Source organism: Taudactylus pleione, unplaced genomic scaffold (assembly GCF_031769625.1).
Source record: "Taudactylus pleione unplaced genomic scaffold, aTauple2 ptg000066l, whole genome shotgun sequence".
Classification (NCBI taxonomy): Eukaryota; Metazoa; Chordata; class Amphibia; order Anura; family Myobatrachidae; genus Taudactylus; species Taudactylus pleione.
In genome coordinates, this window is record NW_028284468.1 from 1691559 (window position 1) to 1710820 (window position 19262).

Sequence of the window (19262 nt, forward strand, 5' to 3'; positions counted from 1 at the left end):
AACTTTGCCAGTTCTGCACCTCATGAACAAGGGCGCACTACATTCATAAAACACCACTGGTATACAATATGTCGCAATATATAAGCTAGTGGTGTGCACCGGCCACTTTTCGTGTTTTGTGTTTTGGTTTTGGATCTGGATCTTTCTTCGTGTTTTAGATCTGGATTAGTTTTGCCAAAACCACCCTTCTGTGTTTTGGGTAGAGATGTGCGCCGACCCCTGTGTTTTGGTTTTGGATCTGGATCTCCCCTGGTTTTGATTCTGAATCTGGTTTAGGATTTTTTCCTTGGTGTTTTGTTTTTAGGTTTTGGTTTGTTTTTGGATCTGTATTTTTTCCAGAAAATGATATAAACAGCTAAAACCACATATTTTGTGCCTGATTTTGTTCAAACAGTATTATTAACCTTAATAACAATCATTTTCAGGCAATTCTAGCCATTTTTAACCACCTCACAGCTCACAATATTGATTTCACTATTTTTCACCAATACAGGCCAAAGGCTGCAGCGAGCTGGCTGGCTAAAGTAAGCAACAGAGCAGCAGCAAAAATGCACGACAGTTTAAAAAAATATAGGACATCTACACAGCAGTGGCAGACTGGATGGCAGTTTAATAAACAATAATAATGTCAGTCGGCAATGTCCCAAATTGTGCCAAATGTACAGGAAAGAGGTGCAAGATGGAATTGTCCCTCCCACCCATTCTTATGGGGATATTAAAAAGGACATGCACAGTTTAACAAACCAAGCACTTTAGCCACTAGGACTGACACTTTCGTGGCTGAACTCCTCGGTTTGTTTGGGCACCCACAAAACATTTTTTGGAAGGACTACTTTCAATTATTAAGGAGGAGGTTGATGATGAGGATGTTGTTGGTGGAGATTGCATGTGCTGGTCCAAACTGCTGGTAGCTGATACTGGACTGCTTGTTATTAATTTACAAATTATAATTTTGTTAAACAAATTGCAAGAACTCGCTGCAAATGTCGTAACAGGGAGGAGGTGCCTAGATGGTTAACGTCCCTTCCTCTGCTAACTTTGGCTTTACAAATGGAACAGATGCCTTCACAACTGTTGTCAGAATTTAGATTAAAATAATTCCACACCCAAGACGTGGTTTTTCTGGCTTTCTTTTTATCATTAGCAAGAACTGCTGCCACTGGTGGCTGATTTACGCAAACCACATCCTTATCATCAACATCAACATTAGCGTCAGATAGGACACAAATTTCCCTCTCATCCTCCTTTTGTACTTCCTCCACACTATCATCTCATTATTTATTATTTCACCATCTAATACTAGCACAGTCGTCATGGCGTCAGTGATCCGCTGTGAAACTAGGTGACAGCTGTTATACTTATTTCCTCTATCAATTGTTTTGTTAAATTACTTCCGATCACGAATGAGGATGTTGATGATGATGCAGGTGTTGGTGATTGAAGGCGCTTGGATCCCACAGAGAGTGAGCAGGTAGGTGACACTGGACTTGTTATGTTTTGAGTTTTGGAACTTGGCGACATACACTTTGATATTTGATTAATGTGCTCCAAGTGACGTAACAAGGAAGAGGTTCCTAGGTGGTTTAGGTCCCTCCCTCTACTCACTCTTGCTTTGCAATGGTTACATATGGCTTGACAACTGTTATCCGGCTTGGGGTGGAAATAATTCCACACGTGAGAAGTGGATTTTTTTGTCTTTTGCCCTGGCATGACAACAATGGGCTTAGGCATTTTCAATCCATGGGCAACAGCTGTTGCCTTACTTACACAAAAGACATCCTCGGCATCAACATCCTCATCACCAACATCTTCATCATCAACATCCTCATCATCCTTAGCACCTTCAACTACCAAAATATCCTCCTCGTCCATGTGCAATTCCACAGAAGCATCCTCACTGACTACGTCTGCAAGATGTTGACTTCCCTTCCCCAGATTTACAGAGGGCACACAAATGTTGGAACTTGGAGGATCCTCCAGTACACTAGTATTTAGGTCTGACTCACACATGGCAACCGCGGACACACTTGCACTCTCCTCGGGGATTTGTGATTTCGATTTCTCATGGCACACAGTTGTTTTTTCCGAAGGGCTGTCAGAATCAGAACCAGCAGTTTTCAGAAAGAAAGGCCAAGGCCTTATCCTTTCCTTGCCACTTCGTTTAGTGAATGGCATATTGCCAATTTTTTGTTTATCTAAAGGCAAATTTCCTTTCAAGTTTTTTTTCTTAACTTCAGTAAAACTTGCTTTACCATATCGATGGCGTGACTTAAGCCTGGGGCATGGGCCTTCATGGAGGACGAAGAAGTTGATGGCCTTGCACTGCTTGCGGCATCTACAACATGTGGTTTTTGGCCTTGCTCTCCTGTCATGTGACAGCCCTCCATATTTTCTGTGGTCTTGAAGCAGTGTGACAAGCACCAATAGTGTAGCCAAGGTGCGGTTACAAAATTCACACACATGCAGTCGTGCGCACATAGAAAAAAAATTGACAAAAAAATACACTATGTTTTTTTCTTTTTGCCGGACCACAACTTGGTACCAGAGCACAGATTGATGACGACTGGAGTCAGGCAGCACTAGGTTGCGTTGCCGATTTGCTATATCTTGTGCTGCTAAGCCTAACACGCACACACACAGACAATTATTTGAAAAAAAAGACAATGGGCGGGATTTAATAGAGTTCAAGTTTTTTCAGTCATTTCTAAATTCACACATTCTCGCACATTTGTTTTGATCGTGTTTCCCATACAACTCGTGCGATGTAATGGGGTGAAAATTTTTCGCCAAATTGCGATTTGGCGTGCGTGTTCTCACGAGAATACAGATCCGGAAGTATAAGTTTTTTGGACCAACCGAAATGCGAGTTTCATTTACTGTTCTGTTGAGTTTAAACAAAGTCACTCATTGGCCCTCCAAAGTCTCCTGATGCCTACTTCACACACCCCTATCCTCCATTTTGTCCTTTGAAAGGTATTGAGGAGTTTTGTGAAGGAGTGGTGAGAGAGATTCTAAAAAAAGCCTACAATTGTATTGTTATTGTGCTGCAGCATGGCAGCCAGAAAAGCAAGGAGGGAGGCCAGGATGGTGGAGGAGGAGGAGGTTGTACTGCAACCTGATATCGGTGAGGAGGTGAGCAGTGAGGAGGTGAGCAGTGAAGAGGTGGAGGAGCAGGAGAGTGTGGAGCAGGAAGTGCAGGAGTTGGAATCTGAGGGTAGTGTTGAGGATGAGGAGGCTGAAGCACCCCCAGCCCCTGGGAAAACACGTACTGGGTGTAATATATGCATCAGTTATGATGAAGGGTGCGCTCTGGTCCGTGCAATAGTACCTGTTTTTCCAAACCTACTTGGGGCACTGTCACACCGAACGTCAGCAGTGCGGTGAAAGGAGATGTGGCATAACATCACTGATGCAGTGAATGCAGTGAGTGAATACCGGCGTGACCTTAAAAATATCAAAAAGCGCTATAATGATATTAAAAGTGACACAAAAGAGAAAATGGCTGAGGAGCATAGGCAGCGAGGCATGACAGGAGGAGGACGAGCAGTGAGAGTTCACTTGACTCCATATGAACAGGAGCTGAGGCCGGTTTTTGCTCCTGAAGTTTTTCCTGGTCCACATATTGTAGACACTGATCAGCCAGCAACCCCTAGGCGTCGTGATGAATATGCAAACAAATGTTACTACTTTTCACTGTCTTTTTTTAAAAGTATTGTAGATCTCTTTTTTTTTTTTAATGGTGTAGTGTTTACGCACCTGTAGGCACTCCCATAATTAGGCCATATTCAATTTGGGCCCATTTTCAATTTGATTCGCACCCACGATACTTTTCCACCTCCCGGACTTTCCGTCTACTTCGCCTGTTTGCAGGCGGAAAAGTATCACGGGGACCCGCGATACTTTTCTGCCTCCCGGACTTTCCACCTATTTCGCCTGTTTTGCAGGCAGGAAAGTATCGCTTGTGCGAATCAAATTGAATACGGCTCATAGATATCCCCCATGTCAGTGCATCTTTTGGGGGGGGGGTGTCAGGCTGTTTTACACCAATCTGACAGGATTATTCGCCTGTTTCAGTTTTGGCGGTGCCATTTTTGCATCCTTTCCAATTCAATACAGGCCATTGTTTCAAATTGATTTGTTTTTGTTTAATTTAATTTTTTTATTTATTTTATTAAAACACAGCTGCTGCACCATGGAGGTCAAGAACTCCTTAAAGACCTTGCATGGAAAGGTCAATGGAGCAGGCTGGTGAGTTAAGCCAACGTTTGAAAAACCCACTTACAGTTTTTTGGGGTTTTTTGAGTTTTGAATTTATAAAAAAATGTCACATTACTTAATTAACCTTAGCATTGTGACATTAAAGTCTACAACAATAGAAATGTTGAAATTATGTTCTACACATATTATTTATTTTAAAGTATTAATTAAAAGGTAATGATAGAGTAGTGTACACATACATAGCCTCCTTGCATGTTAAACAGGCCTTATAATTTAGAATGTAAGCTCTCAAGAGCAGGGCCCTCTTCCCTCATGTGCTTCTCCCTCACTTACTCCTACTTTAATTTACAACAGCACCTAACCCTTGGTTGCTGACACCATGCTGCTTATTTAAGTGTTATGCAGCAATGTATAAATCATGTATTTGTCCTATGTTGCTTGTACTGTTAATAACTGTTTTTCTTGTGTGCTCATTTGTCTATGTACTTGTCTTTTGTGTGCGCATTTGTTTATGTACTTTGTAAGGCGATGTGGAACCCTTGTGGCGCCATATAAATAAAGGATAATAATAATAATAATAATAATAATCTTTATGTTTATTTTTAATATTATAGACATTTTAATTGTAACACTGTGTTTTATTTGCACATCAATGGAAAAAGAATACACAAGCAGCTTCTGCTGATTCCAATGATATGCGGCATACCTATATTTTTGGACAGACAGAGGGTGTATCTGCATGCCAAATGCTACGTTACAGTGTCAAAAGTGATGCCACTGTAACGTAGCATTTATCATGCAGATACACCTATTGTGTTACTTTATTGCAGTCACTACTGAATGTACCTATTTTTTTTTTATAAATGTGCAACTCAACCTCCAAAATTAATCCTAACAAAATTTTAAACAATTTAGTTCTACTAGATTTTATTTTATTTTTTCAGGACCATCATCAGTTTCTGTGCCTCCACTGCCGCCCACACCACCAGCGTCTAGGGTCCCAGGAAGTCATTTTGCCTTGGTGGCCTACACATCTGAGGAGGAGGAGGAGGCCTCTTAGTCCTGTGGAGGCAACAAGTCAAAATCCGCCTGCACAGCACCAACAGCCACCAACACAGCAAACAGCACAGCCACCCACCCCCAGTGCAGATGAGCTGGCTCAGTCCCTGCACACCTTCCGTCAGCACCAGATGCAGTACATGGAGATGCAAAAAATTCAAATGGACAGCATCACACCCCAGCTCAGGAAGCTAAATAGGACCTCCGCAGTAGCCCAGGGAACCTCCACCTGTATGGCTAGTGACTTCAGTAGGCATCTGGTGGAGCAAACACAGGCCGTCAGAGACCAAAATGCTGCCATACGGGAGCAAACACAGGCCACCAGCGACCAAAATGCTGCCATACGGGAGCAAACACAGGCCACCAGCGACCAACATGCTGCCATACGGGAGCAAACACAGGCCACCAGCGACCAAAATGCTGCCATACGGGAGCAAACACAGGCCTTTGTGGCATTACAAAGGGAGCTGGTGGCACAAAGGGCCCTTAGGGAAGTGCCATCAGCATCTACACCCAGCTCACAAGCCACCAATCCCCAAATAGCCTCACCAATGAGTCCCCCGAGGCGATGTGCCCGTACATGGGGGGGATGCAACTACAGGGTCAGGGAGGGGTAGAGGCTCATCTGCCTCACAGTCATTTTGGTTGTTTTTATAATTTGTGGATTTTTTTCCTGATACCTTACTAGTTTAGTAAAGTAAGTTGAATTAAATTTGTGTCTGTCTTTCTTTATAAACTAAACTTAGATTGTTTCATTTATTTTGAACTATATTTAAATGGAACAGATGGTTGTATTTAATTAGCTGCAAAAAGTTGGTTTCCGGGGAAAAAAACACTGATTGTGACTTTTCGCCGTGGCGAAAACTTATCTCCAAGACTTTTTGCTGTGGCGAAAACTTATCCCCAAGACTTTTCGCCGGGAAGAAAACTTCTAGGCAAAAAAAGGGGATAATTTTTCAGCACACAATAGGGTTTGAAAAAAAGTCAAGAATTTTGGCTCCTAATGGAATATGCGTTCGAATTAGACACTTTTAAAAGAATTAAGAATTATGAGTATTTACATCTTTAAAAAGGTGATTTTACGCTTATATGCATATTTATATATGTTTAAGGATTGAAAGATTACTTTGTAACCTTTTTGAAAAAAATATTTTAATTTTTAACATACAACTCTCCATTGTCACTTTGGTCTATTTTTTGGTGAGATTATGGTAATGTTTTATGTGCGAGTTTCGAACTTGAACCCTATTACATTGCACGAGTTGTATGTACAACCTGGGGAAACATCTGGATACGAGTTTCAAAAATCTATTTGGAAAAATGCGAGTTTGCAGGATCGTGCACACTATTACATTGGTCGAGATTACAAAAATGTGCGAGTTTTCTGAGAAACTCGCAAAATCTAAAAACTCGAACTCTATTACATCCCACCCAATATGTTTTAATTTTTTTTCCAGCTCCAGAACTTGGGCCCAGAGCACAGATTGATGACGACTAGAGTCTGGCAGCACTAGGTTGCGTCGCCAACTTGCTAGATCTTGTGCGGCTAAGCCTAACAGGCACAGACACACAGACAATTATTTGAAAAAAAAGACAATATGTTTTTATTTTTTTTCCAGCTCCAGAACTTGGGCCAAGAGCACAGATTGATGACGACTGGAGTCGGGCAGCATTAGGTTGCGTTGCTGACTTGCTAGATCTTGTGCGGTTAAGCTTAACATGCACACAGACAAATATATATTACACTAAAAATATATATATATTTATTTTTTGGGGGGGTCCAGAACTTGGGCCCAGATGGACGCAGAAGACAGCACCAGCCCAGATAGATAAGGAACAGCCCAGATGGACACAACAGACAGCACAGTGACAGCAGTAGCACCAGCCCTGATGGATAAGCAACAGCCCAGATGGACACAGCAGACAGCACAACAACACCAGCCCAGAATGGCTCAGCACCAGCCCAGGACACAGCAGACAGAACAGGACACAGCAGACAGAACAGCACATCACCTCTCCCTATCCCTACACTACCCACCCTCCCTGTTCAGTCTCCACAGCCAGAGTGAAATGGCGCCTGCCGCGTCCCTTATATATAGAGACGAAAGCTCGCGAGCCGCGAGATTTCGTCTCTATGGTTTTGCCTCGATTTGAGAGATCCAAGTAAGGCGGGAACATCTGAGCCGGCTTGGATCCGACTCGGATCTACAAAATTTGGGTGGGTTCGGATCTCTGAAAACCGAACCCGCTCATCTCTGGTTTTGGGTTCTGGGTTTTGTTTGTGTTTTGGATCTGTATTTTTTTGGAAAAAAGCATAAAAACGGCTAAAATCACAGAATTTTTTTATTTTTTTGTTCCTACGCTATTATTAACCTCAATAACATTCATTTCCACTCATTTCCAGTCTATTCTGAACACCTCACAATATTGTTTTTTGGCCAAAAGGTTGCACCGAGGCAGCTGGATGACTATGCTAAGCGACACAAGTGGGCGGCACAAACACGTGGCCCATCTAGGAGTGGCACTGCAGTGGCAGACAGGATGGCAGTTTGAAAAACTAGGCCCCAAAGAGTACATACTTGGCACTGCTACTTTGTTGATGCACGTGCGGCAAACGCGCACACAGACACATAAAAATAAACAATTTGTAAATGTTTACATTTTTGGGGGCACTTTGGGGTTACACCACTCTTCAACAGACCAGCCGGCCCTTGACTTATGACACAGATGCATGCTTGGCGCTGCTACTTTGTTGATGCACGTGCGGCTAACGCGTACACAAACACAGAAAACTAAACACTTTTTAAGTGTTTTTAATTTTTTGGGGCACTTTGGGGGTTACACCACCCTTCAACAGACCAGCCAGCCCTTGACTTATGACACAGGCGCAGGCTTGGTGCTGCTACTTTGTTGATGCACGTGCGGCAAAAGCGCACACAAACACAGAAAAAAAAGTATTTTCTTTTGCACTTGGGTGGAGCACAACTGATGGACAGAGCACCCCCTGGACAACACTACAGCACCCCTTTAGGACTACAGTGACACAGGAGCCACTGAAGCCCCCCTCTTCTGTCTGCACACAGCTCCTATGAACAACGCAGCCTTTATGGGACAACAGTACTGCACAACACAGCCCAGCCAGCTCCTATGGACTTTGTACACAGCCTTTATGGACAACAGCAGCACCAACACAGTAACCCCCACCCTCCCTCCTCACTGTCCACAACCTGAGTGAAAAATGGCGCTGACACAGGGACCTTTTATAGAATCCAAAACTTGCGAGAATCCGACAGCGTGAGGATAACGTTTTGCCTCGAACCGGGAACCGAGTCTGGCGGGAAAGCCCGAGCCGGAATCGGTTCCCAGCTCGGATCGTTGGGGCTCAGGGGGGTTCGGATTTCTTAAATCCAAACCCGCTCATGCCTAATATAAGCTATTACGTTATAGCATGTGTTGCGAACCTTTGTGTAAGCTAATGTTTGCAGACAGTTGGCTAGGTTGATACTGGCATATTAATTTGTTTTTGACTAACAAAAATATCAATTATCAGAGATACTTTAAAAGTGGATGAAATCATCCAGCAAATTATAGTCAGAAAGTTCAACTGCCTCTCTAATTCCTCTAAAAAAAAATGATTTTAATTGCATAAGTAGAAGGGAAAGTTGTGAAGAGTTTGTATGATGCTACTGAAAATCCTGACTAAAGAGATTTCACTGTCCCAAATTCAAAACCTGAAACAAAGGATCATTTTGAATGATACTGAGAATAGCTAAATGTGTAAATACTGATATGTCCACTTGCATCTCTGCCGTGTGTGCGGCAAATGTATGGTGCATTCGCAAGGTGCATTCGTACCCGCGACCCTATAGGATTGCATGGTATGAACGCAGCGTGCAGCATGGCATACCGTGGTGCACTCAGTCGCTGCAAATTGCATGGCACGATGCGTGCGCACGTTTGCAGTGAGAGGGCAAGGATGCAAGAGGACACATCTGTATGCAAACACAGATACATGTGCCCATTGAGCAAGTTTGTTGTCTATTTGCACATCCTATGAGTGCTATCATTGCAGATTTGATAGTGGCACTCAATAAATTCAATGTACATAGAGGCAGAGGCATCACCGGGTCTGGTGACACCCAGTGTGCACTCTGACTGTCCCGGCGCGCCTGTGCCTGAAAAGAGAGTGTGGCCATGACATCACTCCGGGGGGCAGCCCAGCATCACAGAAGATGCTGGGCTGTTGGCTCCTCTTCTTTGGCAAGTGGCAGGTGCTGCAAACGATTGTAACACTACAGCACCTGGCTCCTGTCACTGCAGAGGAGTCGGCATTTTGGTGTGACCTCCTCTGAGGGCAACACCCAGGTGCGGCCTGAACCCTCCTCATGACGCCACTTATAGAGTGGTGCTGAAATCACAACTGAAAGATTTACAATTGTTTCTAAAGTATTATTATTAACCTCAATAACATTAATTTCCAGGCTCATTTTCAGTCAATTTTGACCACCTCACAGCTCACAATATTGTGCTCAGCCAGTTTAGATCAAGAGGTTGCACCAAGCTAGCTCGCTGACTATCAATAATAATGAACTAGATTAGTGGCCCAAGGGCAGTACATGGAAATGGAGGTGGAGTACTGTATGCAGTGGAAGATTGCCTGATTAATTGAGTGATTGACTGATTAATCCGTATTTTAATCCTGCTATAAAAAAACAAAGCAGAGAAGTGGAAAATGCTATTATAAAACAAGCACCCAAAATGGATTAAAGTAGTGCATTCATTTATCGATTGATTCATTGATTAATTATAATTGTTTGATTAGGAAATAAAAGTTAAGTCTATAAACGAATACATTGTCAATAGTCAATGATTCTGCACAAGGGTTGAAACAGAAGCCAAGAAAATTAATAGTTGCACTGCAGAGCAGCTAACTAAAAATCAGCCTATTTTATACTAACAAATATTAGGAGGCTGACCCGCCGGCCATACTACACCACCCTAATTGGGTAACAAACTACTGTAGTACATTTATGAGGTGCACCAGAGAGTCTGAGTATTAGGGATAATACACACAAAAATATTTTCGATTTTGATAAAAGACAAAAAAAAACCTGGCCACCAACTGTAACATACTGTGCAGTTATTAAGGCGGTGGCTCTTTGACCTACTGCCCATTAGTGTTATTAAACGCTTCAGTATCACATCCTGAATTTTTAGAACACACAAAATAATTTGGATTTGACAAAAGTAAAACAAATACAACAAAAAACTGGCCAGCAACTGCAACACACTCAACTCACACTGCGTGGAGACACGGCGCTTCTATATGTACGTGAACAAACGAACTGGGGGACTGCGCACAGACGTAGTACAAACAATAGAAGAACATATTTATTTCTACTTTTATAATTTGAAGCTCAGCTCACAGTGCATGCTGTCACAGTGCTTATATGTATGTGAACAATCGCACTGGTGGACAGCACAAACAGGTTGCACAAACAAAAATTCTACAAATGACAACTGCGGAGTCACACTGCTTATATTGCAGTGGGGTATGGCCTGCAGAGTCACAGTGCAGCACCATTGTGTGACAGTTAGACTAGTAAGGAGTGGATGGACACAGCAGCAGCCACTGCAAACAGGGATTGGATGGATACAGCACAACAGCAGCCACTGGTGGTGGAGAGGATGGACACAGCACAGCAGCCACTGGACACAGGGAGTGGATGGACACAGCAGCAGAGCCACTGGACACAGGGACTGTAGTGGACACAGCACAGAAGCAGGTACGGGAGGTGGAGGAGATGGACACAGCACAGCAGCCACTGGACACCTCAGGGACTGGAGTGGACACAGCACAGCAGCAGGTACTGGAGGTGGAGAGGATGGACACAGCACAGCAGCCACTGGGCACATTAGCACACACAGCACAGCATAGCATAGACTGGAGTTAGTGTTAAATAGCGCATGAATCACCACAGGAGGGACTTATATAGAATCCAAAACCCAATAGAATCTGACGCCGGGATGATGATGTTTTGCCTCAATTTGGAATCCAAGCAAGGTGGAAAAACCTCAGCCGCCGCTAGGATTCACTCAGATCCATGAAGTTCGGGTGGACTCGCACACCTCTAGTTTGGACACATCCCCCTCATATCTAAATCTCTCTGTCCATTTTACATTTGCCCCACCTGCAGTGCAACATGGTTTTGCCAAGGTGCAAAACTATTTCCTCTTTTTTGCTTTGCTCCCAATCAGAATCAGCCGTTATACCTTATGTACCTTCTATGAGCATTAACATGAAGCAAGAAACATATCTGAAATTATTGCAACAACACTGAACTCTCCAACAACTGAACTGTCCTAAATGTCAGGTCAAGTTAAGTTGATTAAAATGAAGTAAAATCCTATATAGCCTACTTGCTCTTGCAGCCTTGAGTAATTGCTCTTAGTGTCTTAAGTTCTGATGATGGTTTAACCCATTTAGATAATACGTAGGTACAGTAGTATTTACCTCCTGGAATGCTAAGCAATGAATGAACATTATAGGTCTCATCCCCCCAACAAGCCCTAATATTAAATCGCAACCACATTTAATAAATGGTCATCTTATCCCCCTAACTAGCCCTTCCATAAAATTATTAGCCACCACATTTAATAGATATTATTCCTTAACCCCCTTTTCACCGCACTGCTATTCCTTATTCCCTTCACCATCCACTAATTCTATTATTCCTAACCGCCATCATCATCCTCCCCCACCTCTGTTATTTCTCACTTACAACTGTTGATCGTCACTTCCTTTCATTGTCCTCCCTTATTCTGTTAAACCCCTTTCATTAGCCTCCTCCCCATTATCCCCCGCTCCATCATTCCCCACCTACCCATCATTCCTCAGCCATCTATGTCACTCATCAACCCTCCTTCATCATTCCTCACCCACCCATCATTCCTCATCCATCTATGTCGCTCATTTACCCCCCTTCATCATTCCTCACCCACCCATCATTCCTCATCCATCTATGTCACTCATCACCCCTCCTTTATCATTCCCCGCCCACCCATCAAACCTCATCCATCTATGTCACTCATCACCCCTTTTTCAACATTCCCCGCCCACCCATCATTCCTCATCCATCTACAGTATGTCACTCATTACCCCTCCTTCATCATTCCCGCCCTCACATTATTCCTCATCCATCTGCTGTATGTCACTCCGCACCCCCTTCATCATTCCCCACCCACCCATCATTCCTCATCCATCTATGTCACTCATCACCCCTCCTTCAACATTCCTCGGCCACCCATCATTCCTCATCCATCTACAGTATGTCACTCATTTACCCCCCTTCATCATTCCCCACCTACCCATCATTCCTCAGCCATCTATGTCACTCATCACCCCTCCTTCATCATTCCCCGCCCACCCATCAAACCTCATCCATCTATGTCACTCATCACCCCTTTTTCAACATTCCCCGCCCACCCATCATTCCTCATCCATCTACAGTATGTCACTCATTACCCCTCCTTCATCATTCCTGCCCTCCCATTATTCCTCATCCATCTGCTGTATGTCACTCTTATTACTCATCCCTTGAAGTTACTGACCATCAACATATTATTCACACATGCCCCCCTATATTTTGCCTTCGTTTAGGACCATTTAACAGTTTGGGGAGTGTAGCACAGATTTATAATTCATTTGCAAAAAGAGAAAATAAATATTTCCGTATTGGCATTAGAGGCTGACTGTTCCCAGACCCCAATTTTACCCTGAATTGTACTTAAACATCAGGAGCTCTTCTTCTTCATGTGGTAAAGCTCAAGTACCTGCAACTCTTCTCATGGCAAAGAAGATCCCAGTAACACATAGGTTGGGAGTGAGGCACATTTTAATGCGCAGTGTTCTCCCCAGCCTACCATCCTGCATTTTGGGAGCCTGCAAGTGGGGACAGTACCTGGGAGCTGTATAAAAAGGACCAGATCCTACAGACTTTGCAGCTTTTTAATAAGAAGAGGATAATTAATATATAGAATGTTATTTCAAGTTTAAATCATTATAAGGACAGGGTTTAAAACATTTTATTATTGCGAAGGCCCCCACCCGGCTACCCCACCCGGCTACTTCTTGATGCCACCCGGCTGGAAACTTTTTCTGGGCAGAACACTGATGCGGTTATGTCAGACCTGGAATGTCAGCCTATCAGTGACCGGGAGCCTCAGCATCACATGTTTTACTGCAGGAACTCTAAATCTACTACTGTCCATGTGACAGGGGGATCAGGGAGATGACGAATTGAGCCACTGGGCAAAGAAAAAGACAAAAAAAATGTGTAGTGACAGGCCTGCCCCATGAGTGCAGTGTGGGGCGGATAGTTAAGGATTAGCTCTGGGTTCTGCAGAATCATATGCTGTGTACCCTATACCCTTGGTGAATATATCGCTAGACATGTAGTATACTTGACACGGAAAAAGGAGAAAAAATGCAATTTAAAACTTTTTCTAAATAAACGATTCAATAATATACTGCACTTCAAGACCTTTTCATTCACATAGGAAAGCAATGGAGAACTACAGTGTATAGTAAATTAGATTTAAAAAAGGGGGTTAGAGTGGCTGACAATATCAAATAATAGAGATTATAAATGACAGCAATATACAGATTATAAAGCTGGCCATACAAGCTACAATTATCGAGGCGATCCGCCCGTTATCCGCGGAACACCCCCATAATTGTAGTGTGTGGGGGGGTGGCCAAAGGTTAAATATTGCTCGGTCGGGCATGCCGGATTGTCCAGCATGCCCGTCTGATGCGATATCTAAGAGGTAAACTGTCGGCCGCATCGGACAGTGTATGCCCAGCCGCGGCCGCCAGACAGACATTTCCTGTTTTCCTTCCCATGGAAAGAACCGGGAAATGGCTCCTCCCCCGGGGGCGGAGCGCAGATGTCGGCTAATACACTGTGAGAGAAATCTTACAGTGTATGCCGCGGACAGCTGCGGCTGGCAGGTTGCCAGATATAATGTCTGTCAGTCTGAGAGGCATTTTATCTGGCCGTGTATGCCCAGTTTAAGAAATAGAAAAAGGTAAACAGAAAGAAACATATATACTATATGATAGAATCATTCTGGCATCTAATACTGGTTTCAGAATCATTTAAATTAATGCCCAAAAGCTACATTTTTATTTTGCACAATTCAGCTGAAATACACTGTGACTTAATTGGAGCATATGAACTATAGGAACATTGTAAGGAAAAATGTTCTTTGTATTCTCCCTCATCACCGCGTACTAAACAAAGTCCGAAACTGGGCAGCAGAAGAGGCATCTGGCCTGGGATAGACGGAGGCTTGGGTATGCAAGATCAGTCATTTTTCTGCTGCTGGGGAGCAGTGTGAGAGCTCATCATTTCGTGCATTAATGATATGTTTTACCTGTGGTGTAAGCTTCTGTTGTATTTATTTTTGGGAAGCAGGTAGAGTCAGAACCAACTTTGAGTACGATTGCGGACATCTAATTGATGGCTGTAATAATTTGAATTTGTGTATACATTATTAAAGCAATAAGAAATCTTTATAACAAATACATCCAGATCTTCATCAAATCCACAGCAGAAGCAGATTGCTGATGTTACCATCACAATATCTTAATAATGCAATAAACCATATAAAGAGTAAACGAGTGATACACATGGACAGTGGTGTACCTAGGTATTTGTAGGCCCCATAGCAAAAGTTTGTAAGGACCCCTATGTACCACCCAATGGTGATAAAAGTATACAGTATAACACATGTAACTAACAAGCAAGATGGGCCCTCCTCAGCTCAGGGCCCCATAGCAGCTGTACCCCTTTCACCTATGGTAGTTACGCCCTTGACCATGGACTGGATTCCAAGTAAGACGTGAATATTTGCGCAGCACAATACATACACTCATGGGCAGAGGCTACGTGAGCAGCTGGTTTGCTTAGTGTGTGGCCGGATCTCTGCGTTCGTGAAATAGGAATTTATGGCGGCAACTTGGTGGCTACCTTTCAGACACACGGAAGAGATCCAATTCATGGGAGTGTCATACATGTAGCCAGACTTACTGTATGTGCTGTTCTGAAACACGCATGTGGCAAATGGATGCCTGTCTTAGATGGATCCTTTGCACTACCATGGGATAGGTATAAATGCTGATGATAGTGTTGATGGAAGGATTATGACACACACGGCACTGAGGGCTATACTGACTGACGTCCATCCCACCTGCAAGTCAGTAAGCACTAGACGTGTGCACCGGCCACTTTTTTGTTTCGTGTTTTGGTTTTAGATCTGGATTTATCCAACACTTAGTGCTATCTTTTAGACCTGGACTAGAGAGTCCTCCGTTTATCTCCCATCTCCCCCCTCCACTCCGCCCGCACCTCAAACACGCATCACTCAAGCCAGAGGAGGATGTCAGGTGGACCAGCAAGAACACATCGGACCCTGGGTAAGTCTGCATATCTTACCCACCGTTTCTGCACTATAGTGTCCATCATACCTGACACCCTGGTTTGTATGTTATTCTGTTTTTTGGTGTAAATTCCGAGGCGGAGTGGAAGCTAATTCTGGCGCAGTGACCAGCTGGAGAGGGGAGGAATATATCTGCAACCATTTTAGACTAACATTACCACCGACACGTGTCATACAGATGAATTTCTCTGCCACAAGATGTTGCCGACCTGTGACCTACCACTAGATGATTGACTTTTCCCATTGAACATTGTTAGTGTAACATTAACATCACCCCATAGTATATATTGGGTACATAACTTCGAGACTACTTTACAAAACCCACCCTATAGAAATAGCAACCAGCATCATTAATTATAATCTTGGACGGTTGCTAAGAATTGACAGGTAGCCCTCTGAGCGCTGACACTATACTAAATTTCTGCTATTACGATAGGAGGTTGGGATACCCTCCGTGTGCCCAGCAGCTAGAGGCTATTTTTGTGCAACACAACCTTGAGCGCAAACCTCCCTTAAACTTTTGAGACCATCTAGGAGTGACACTGCAGTGGCAGACAGGATGGCAGTTTGAAAAACTAGGCCCCAAACAGTACATAATGCAAAGAAAAAAAAGAGGTGCAAGATGGTATTGTCCTTGGGCCCTCCCACCCACCCTTATGTTGTATAAACAGGACATGCACACTTTAACAAACCAGTCATTTCAGCGCCAGGGTCTGCCACATGACTGTGGCTGAAATGATTGGTTCGTTTGTGCCCCCACAAAACAAGCTGGCAATTAATCTGTCCCTGCACAAACTGGCTCTACGGAGGCAAGATGTCGTCCTCATATTCCTCATCCACCGATTCCTCACCCTTTTCAGTGCTGTGTACATCCTCATCCTCACAGAGTATTAATCGTCCCCGCTGGAATCCACCACCACAGGTCCCTCTGTACTTTCTGGAGGCTGGTCTGCCAGTACAGGTATGGACTGTCTGATATGCCTACTTGGATGCTGTCACCGATGTAATGTCAGCAATTGTTGGCAGGTCCTTCAGTCCGGACCAGATGTCCAAACTTGTTCCTGTCTGCCCTGCATCACTGCCAGCGGCAGCCCCAGTTGCGGGAGAAAATGAAGGAGCTGTTGACGCGTCACGTTCCGCTTCAGCTCCTCTGCAGGCTTGTGTACACCGGAAAGAGAGACACCACGTAGGCTTTAAACCTAGGATCGAGCACGGTGGCCAAAATGTAGTGGTCTGATTTCAACAGATTGAACACCCTCAAATCCTGGCAAAGCGAATGAAGGGCTTCATCCACAAGTCCCACATACCGAGCGGAATCGCTCTGTCTTAGCTCCTCCTTCACTTTCTCCATCTGCTTCTGCAAAAGCCTGATGAGGGGAATGACCTGACTCAAGCTGGCAGTGTCTGAACTGTCTTCACGTGTGGCAAGTTCGAAGGGCTGGAGAACCTTGCACAAAACGTAAATCATTCTCCACTGCAGTTGCATACCCCGTCCTTTGCCTATGTCATAGGTGGATGTATAGGCTTGAATGGCCTTTTGCTGCTCCTCCATCCTCTGAAGCATATACAGTAGAGGGTTGAGTTCCACCGCGTCACAACCTCTTGCTTCAGGTGATAGCAGGGCAGGTTGAAGAGTGTTTGCTGGCACTCCAGTCTTCGGCACGCAGTCGCTGAATGGCGAAAGTGGCCAGAGATTTTTCGGGGCACCCAAAGAATCTCCTGCACGCCCTTTCATTTTTCAGAAAATTCTGCACCACCAAATTTATTGTGTGAGCAAACCATGGGATGTGCTGGAATTTGCCCAGATGTACAATATTGGTGGTGTTGTCAGATATCACAAATCCCCAGGAGAGTCTAAGTGGGGTAAGCCACTGGGCGATGATTTCCCTCAGTTTCTCTAAGAGGTTGTCGGCCATGTGCCTCTTACTGAAACTGGTGATACACAGCGTAGGCTGCCTTGGAACGAGCTGGCGATTCTGAGATGCTGCTACTGGTGACGCTGTTGTTGTTGCTGAATTAGGCGATACATCTACCCAGTGGGCTGTCACAGTCATATAGTCCTTAGTCTGCTCTGTTCCACTTGTCCACATGTCCGTGGTTAAGTGGACATTGGGTGCAACCACATTTTTTAGGACACTGAGGACACTTTTTGTGATGTCTCTGTACATTCTCGGTATCGCCTGCCTAGTGAAGTGGAATCCAGACGGGATTTGGTACGGAGGACACACTACCTCCATCAATTGTCTAAATTCCACTGCACTAATGGCAGATACCGGACGCATGTCTAACACCAACACTTTGCAACAGGATGACTGCTGTCGTACTTCATCCTCCTCGCTAAGGACTGTTGGAGGGTCAATTGCTTAGTAAAAGAAGTAGTGGTGTTCCTACTTCCTCTCTGGGATGATGAACGACTCCCAGCAGCAACAGCAGCAGCGGCAGCAGTAAGCGTAGCAATGCAGGATCTTCCGGAGGAATCCCGGATAGGAGAGTCAGTCATGCTAGTGACATGGCCTGCAGAACTACTTCCAATCCTGACTGAGGAGGAAATTGATGAGGAGGGAGTTGACGGTGTGGTTTGCAGGTGCTTGGATACAACAGGACAAAGGGATTTAGGTGTCCCTGGACTGCATACGGTATTAGCCACAGTTTCTGAACTTGACAGTAACTTTTTATGAACACGCTGCAGGTGACGTATAAGGGAGGATGTTCCTAGGTGTTTAACGACCCTACCCCTACTTATTCCACCTTTACATGCGGTACATATGGCAAGACAGTTGTGGAATGTTTGGTCTTCTGCCCAGGGATGACCGTGATGGGATTTTTCATCCCACGGACAACAACTGTCTCCCCCGATGCCTGATTTAAACAAACCACCTCACCATCAGAATCCTCCTCGTCAACTTCCTCCTCAGCGCCAGTTACACCAATATCCTCATCCTGTTGTACTTCATCAGTGACATCTTCAATTTGCATATCAGCAAGTGGACTGTGGGTGCTCCTTTCAGCACTTGCAGAGGGTGTGCAAATGGTGGAAGGAGCCACCTCTTCCCGTCCAGTGTTGGGAAGGTCAGGCATCACAACTGTCGCCACACTTGGACTCTCCATGGGGATTTGTGATGTCTTCTTAGAATTAGAATGCACAGTTCTTTGCTGTGCTTTTCCCAGCTTAACTCGTTTAATTTTACTAGTGGGGGAGGGCTTCCATTGTCATGTGCAGCTGAACCACTAGTGATGAACATAGGGAAGGACCTTAGCCGTTCCTTGCCACTCCGTGTCGTAAATGGCATATTGGCAAGTTTACATTTCTCCTCAGATGATTGAAATTAAATTTTTAAGGTAATTTTCCAGAACTTTGTCATTTTGGATTTTATATGCCCTCTACTATGACATTAGGCATTGGCCCTGGCAGACGATGTTGATGGTATTTTATCGCCTATGTCATGACTAGTGGCAGCAGCTTCAGCACTAGGAGGATGTGG

General features: G+C 44.3%; 1 protein-coding gene across 1 annotated transcript in view; it reads right to left on the minus strand.

Moving 5' to 3' along the window:
• Window positions 1–19262, minus strand: part of LOC148534370 (vertebrate ancient opsin-like) — a 284420-nt gene that overhangs the window by 144394 nt on the left and 120764 nt on the right. The window lies entirely within an intron of this gene.